This window comes from Cyprinus carpio, chromosome B21 (genome assembly GCF_018340385.1).
Source record: "Cyprinus carpio isolate SPL01 chromosome B21, ASM1834038v1, whole genome shotgun sequence".
Classification (NCBI taxonomy): domain Eukaryota; kingdom Metazoa; phylum Chordata; class Actinopteri; order Cypriniformes; family Cyprinidae; genus Cyprinus; species Cyprinus carpio.
This window is the reverse complement of record NC_056617.1, coordinates 9,172,472-9,178,471: the sequence shown is the minus strand read 5'-3', so window position 1 is coordinate 9,178,471 and position 6,000 is coordinate 9,172,472.

Sequence of the window (6,000 nt, the reverse complement as noted above, 5' to 3'; positions counted from 1 at the left end):
TTAAAAAAATTATGGTAATTTTTAATACCTTATATTTATTTATTTATTTTATTTTCCCAAAATACCATAACTTGTTCTTCTGGTCAAACAACAGACTTCTCTCTGATAACACATGCTGGACATGCTGCTTCCATCCAATCAACAATGGATGGATAGACCCAAGACCAAGCCCTACATTCTTTTCTATTTTGATAATGTTTCATTTGAGTGTCTGTCACAATACAGAAGAAACTGTACAACTTTTTCATTGTTTTTATCAATATTTAGGTTCAGAAGGTTATTTGGTTTAGTGATTGTGTTATGGTTGTGTCTTGTAGAGCAACCCTTTGGGTTACTGGCAGTTTTCAGGTATTCTTGCCAAGACCCCTAAGCGTAGTGGAACATTTTTGCTATTTTATTGGGTTTTTTTGTACAGCTGTTCACAGAATCTGCTTCAATATTATTTAAATTATTTTTAGGCCAGTCTTTTATTGTGGTAGGATCTATTTCAGATAACTCCACTCATAAACTGCACATAAAAACCAAACAAACTGGTTGTCTCTTTACATGCTAATTTTGATGTTAAATCATAAGGTCATTAAATGCAAATGTATGTTTCATTCCTTATAGTTATTTGAGCTTTGGATCAGTCAAATGTAAAACAACTGTAGCTAAATTAATCAGAACACACATTTATGAACACCTAAAAGTATACTATAGTTAATGTATCTGAATCTAAAAGATTTAGGCAGTCTATACATTTGGAAGGGCCTCTTTAAATGCCATGGTGTGAACATTTATAGCCTTTAGCAAACACTTATATTTTTAGCAAACAAAGATGGTGTGCTAATGTAAATGCACTCTATATGTAGGTGCTTAAATGCTAGTAGACACAAACCTGCAGCACTCTCACTTTCCTCACACTTTCTTCTATTGCTCCTCTTGGATAACCTTTCAGTTAAAGGCCTATAAGTGTCCAGTTATCTGTACTGTTTCTAACTCATTATTGGATTTAGTCTGTCATAACATTCCCTATCTCTGAGCTGTTCCCTCTTCCTCAGAGTGGGAGAGAGGGAGGATTGAACCATTGCTTAAATGTTTCTATTGTGTCTTCAGCATAATTGCTTTGTGTTTACAAGGACACAACGGTCAGAGATAACCCACCACGGCCTGTGTGTGCGTGCAAGTGCGTCGCTGCCTCAATATAATGGATTTGGCCTTTCCCTTTGTCTTACCTTGTACTTTCATGTATACAACTTCACATGCATTAGAGGACAACACAGAGAGAGGATTGTATCAGTACAGCTCCAGAAATCTCTCTAATCTTAACCGGTGTCCATATCTTTATTTCTATTCAGGGCTTTACGATTGGGTATCCTCTCTATTCTAGTGTGTCCTCAACATCTGCAGCACTGCGTTCGCGCTATCTGCCTCTGCTTTAGATAACTCATTGATTCCTTCTGCTTTATTTATAAAGGATTAATTTCAGGGGTGGTGTACATTTTTATTGCAATCATTACTAAGGACATTGGCGGTGGCTCAGCGGTCTGGTTAGTGCTTTTTAATGAAGTCAAAAGAGCCGGCGCAGAAAAACAAATGAATAGCGGTTATAGACTCAATGTCAACTCCAGACATATAATGCTAGCTCAAACCGCACGGCCAAAAATAGAATCAATATGAAGCTCTATCTATAAATGAAGCATGCATCCTGTCTTAGTGTATTAAATGAATACGGGTTTATAAAGAGGAGTGAGCTCACAGTATGTCTATTTTAACCAAGACCACTTACTATTTTTACTTTAATGTACTGTTGAGGTCAACATTAACTGTCTTTGTTCCTCTGATCTAGTCAAGACCCTGTTTTTAAATATTAGAAAGGTGCCTTTTTTGACCCCAGTAAGAACATATTGTAAAAGCACAATACAACTAATTCAAAGTCCAAACACTTGGCAGGAGTGTGCTACTGTAGTGTGCTTACTACTCAAAGACTTTGCACATGAAAATGCATTGAATTTACTCATGTTTAATGCCTGGGATTTCTGTGATATTTCCATGGTGGACGTTTGAAGTATTCATTCATTATTTATTTATAAAGCACATTTAAAAACAACCCAGGGTTGACCATAGTGCTGTACAGATAATAGAAGAATAAAAATACAAATGAAAAACTATCATGCAAAAAATTTAATAAATTAAAAAAAAAATAATAATAATAAATAAAAGAATAAAATAAAATAAAACACTAAAATAAAAAATTAGAAAGCCACAGTAAGCAAATGTGTTTTAGGTTTTGATTTGAAATAGGAAAGTGATGACACCATTCGGATTGATACCGGTAGGCTGAAGCATGCCATCAAAGTCTCTTCAAGGCATGTCAGTTTACTTGGTGGCCATCTTGATCACGCACCCTGCAGCTGTTTTCTGTGTAGGTCATTAAAGTACAGCTACTGTCTGTACAACTATTACAAAAATAGTTGGGATTTACAAAAATGGGGAAAGACAGAGTCAATAATTAAATAAAAAAACAGTATTTTTACACCCCAATCTCATGAGAAGTCATATGAATTCATAAAAAAGGATGCATTGTAGATTTCTAATATACTTTTATATAAAATTCCCATATTAATCTGCTACATTCATAAAAAAAGGCAAACCCCAGCTTGGTTATTTTATTAATAGTTGGTCATGGGAGAGTGTTGTGTTATTTTCAGGCTGTCCATTTATTGTGAATGTATGTTTTACATTACATGTACAATCAAAAATATGATTGGCCTTTTCAGTTTTAGTATTATTATAAAGTATTATTACTATTATTTATAATAAAGGCCTGTTTTCTTCCCTTTTCTGTTATCAGACAAAGCCGATTTTTTTATGCAGTACTTTTTACTCCTTGTTTTTAATTTATGTTAATTTGATGTTAATTCACAGTTAAGGAATGCATTGTAGATTTCTAATATACTTTTATATAAAATTCCCATATTAATCTGCTACAGATTTAAATTAAAAACAGTACTGAGTTCTAGACAGAAGCAAAATGTGTTACTCCCTGGCCTCTGCTATAAATGTTTTTCACTTTTTCAGGTGATTCGGGTGAAGGGTGGGATAAGGTGGATGAGGCAAATATAGTTTGAACATAGCTTGAAACAGGATATATGATAATGTTAAGCATTACACAATGGAAGACAGCAACTAAAATTAAAAAAAAAAAAAAAAAAAAAAAAAAACATTCGGAAAGTCAGCCAGTATTTAATAAATGACTAACATACTGTTTCTTGTACCTTCATTGTCTTAGTCTGTCTTTCACACTCTCTCTTTCTCGCCCTCTTTTAAATCATGAGGCGCTCAGATGATCGATGTGGATGAGGGGAGTTGTGATTGTTTGTGTTGAGATGTCACAGCGTGGTGACACTGATGTCTTTTTCTCTAGCCGTGGGCCAGCGTTAACGAGACATGTCCCAGAATTCAATTTAACAGACATTTCCCTGCCCATCATTTCTCACCCTCTGGTGTTTATATTTGGCATTATTTTATGATTTATAGCAATCAAAATATCATAAAAATACAAATGTCAATAATGGTGGTTGTTTTATGTGCTAATATTAATTATGTTCTGGTGAAAAAGGAAATGCTTTCTTGAGGGAAATTTAAGAGTAAAATTCTCACTATATAATGGATAACACCAGTTGTGGATTTTCTGACATTCATATAAATTGGATTAATTTAAGTAATGGCAATGATTAAAATTTGTGGGTGAATATATTTTACTAAAGGTAACTCATTGGTTTTTATAGCCTTTTTTTGTTTCCTTTTAAAGAAATTTTAAATGTTTGCATAGTTTTAATGTGTCTGTAAGCCCTTTTCAAGTGGTCAAGGTTTGTTTGTTAATTTATATCTTATAATTTAAAAAAATATTGTAAATGTATAAAACGTGATCTTTTTTAATTAGACAATAATTGGGTTCTTAGGAATATTTTATTAATGTAACATTTCATTAATATTTCTTTTTGGATTTCTTTAAAGTCTGAAATGGAGTTCATACTTCAACCAGACAACTACCATTGAAAGGAAAGGGAATGGCTTTCTTCAGGTGTTGTAGACCTGTTTTCTTAGAAATGTTTAAATGAGACCTCCATTACAGTGTTTACTGGTTAGTTAACGCTTTTCTTGACTTCACTGTTTAAGTGCATTTTCTGTTCTTTTTCTTTGTTTTTGTAGAATGTGACTGATGAAAGCAAAGCAACAGTGCTCACAGCGCTGCAGAAGCAGGTGATTGAGTCCACCTCAGTTTGGTGCAGAGATATCCATCCCTCTAATAGGTCTTATTCAGTGTTCGGTCCTGCGGGAGACAAACAGGGAAACAAGCCTAGTCCAAGGCCTCCAGTCATCTTCACAGGTCCTCTGTCCTCTCTCTCCCTCAGCTCTCAGTGGACCTTCCTGAGTCCTGGTGGAGGTGTTTATATGAGCTGCCAATTTAACTCCAGTTCACATTCTAAAATGTTTTCCCCTGGTCAAGAAGGAGAGGAGCAAATGAAGGGTATGAAGAAAGAAAACAAGACACACAAGAGTAAGGAAATGAAAGAGGTGGTAAAGTAGTTGGGTTTGCTTTTTGCCCTGTATGTGATTTTGAAAACCACAGATTGCTGTTTTCAGCAAAAGTGAAGAGATCTGTTTCAGATGACATAATCAGAGATTTGTAAGAGTTCCGACAATTTAATTGCTGATTTTATGTGGACCGAGATGAAAGTCTGGGTCAAAGCCCTGGTAAATAGTGTCTAGCACCATTTCTATGAAGGCATATTTAATTTGGCTGTGAGAGATAGGCAATTTTTTGTATCAATGTCAATTTAATTTTTATTCGGCCTGGATATTCATGACTGTTTTGCTGTGAATGGAGCTGTGAATGGTGCTTCCATTTCCTTGTGGTCCAGTGTGCTTTCTTTCTCCCTTTTTTGTCCAAAATCTAAAACATGATCTCATGTATCCTCTGCAGATGAAGCTGTCCCAAATGTTCCTACTCCAAAAAAACAAGGTTAAAAACTTAAATTTGTCATTTTGAAAAACTGCATACTTCAGGACCTCTTCCCCCCAACTCTAACTAACCTTGCTCCTTGTCTCTCAGCCTCAGAGAAGAACAAGGACAGGCTCTCCTTCAATGTTTAATTGGAATAGGGTGGACACTGTGTGCTCATCAGAAACAACAGATGGACAGCTTGTGCAGCGAACACTTAAGTGTGTCAATCTGAGTAATTTTAGATATTTCCTCTCAATGAAATGATTAAAAGAGCAGAAGGACAAGTGTTTTACGCTCACCCTTATAACTCAAAAGAACGCATAATCCTATAAACAGGTCTGGGCAACCCGGCTCAACTGTTTCTTTTTCATTTAAACTTAATCTCAATTATATACAGCTCTCAGTTAGTTTTTCTTCAGATTTGGACATCAGGGTACCAATGTTTTTTATTGTATTAAACTGAATTTCGATTTTTTTTTTATGCCAATGATTCACCTTATTGCACGTTAATTCACTGTGGGTTGTATTTTATTTTATCTTGTGAGGATTTGTTTGTTTTGAGGATGATGGAACATTATACTATATGTGCATGTTGACATCTGGCTAGGCTATTGTCAGGTGAATTTGCACCAAAATAAGTCATGTTTGATTGGAGACAAAGCCCTTGGCATCAACAACATGAGATATACAGTATGTAGCATTTTCTGCTTCCTTTTAACTAAGCCTTTAAAGCCTAGTTAATTTGCTAACATACAATTAGTTGTATTTTGAAACACTTTTAAAAATATTTTGCCCAATAATAAAAATAGTGATTTACTCACCCTCAAATTTGTATGATTTTGTTTGCTCTATATTCATTGTTTTTGAATCTCTGCTAATTTCCCTCTTGAGCCACAGCTCATTCAGCTTTGTAAAGATCCAATATGCATTTCACCACATTTCTGAAAAACATTCTCTTTTTTGTTACACAGAAAGATGAAAATAATACATCTTGAACATGAGGCTGAGTA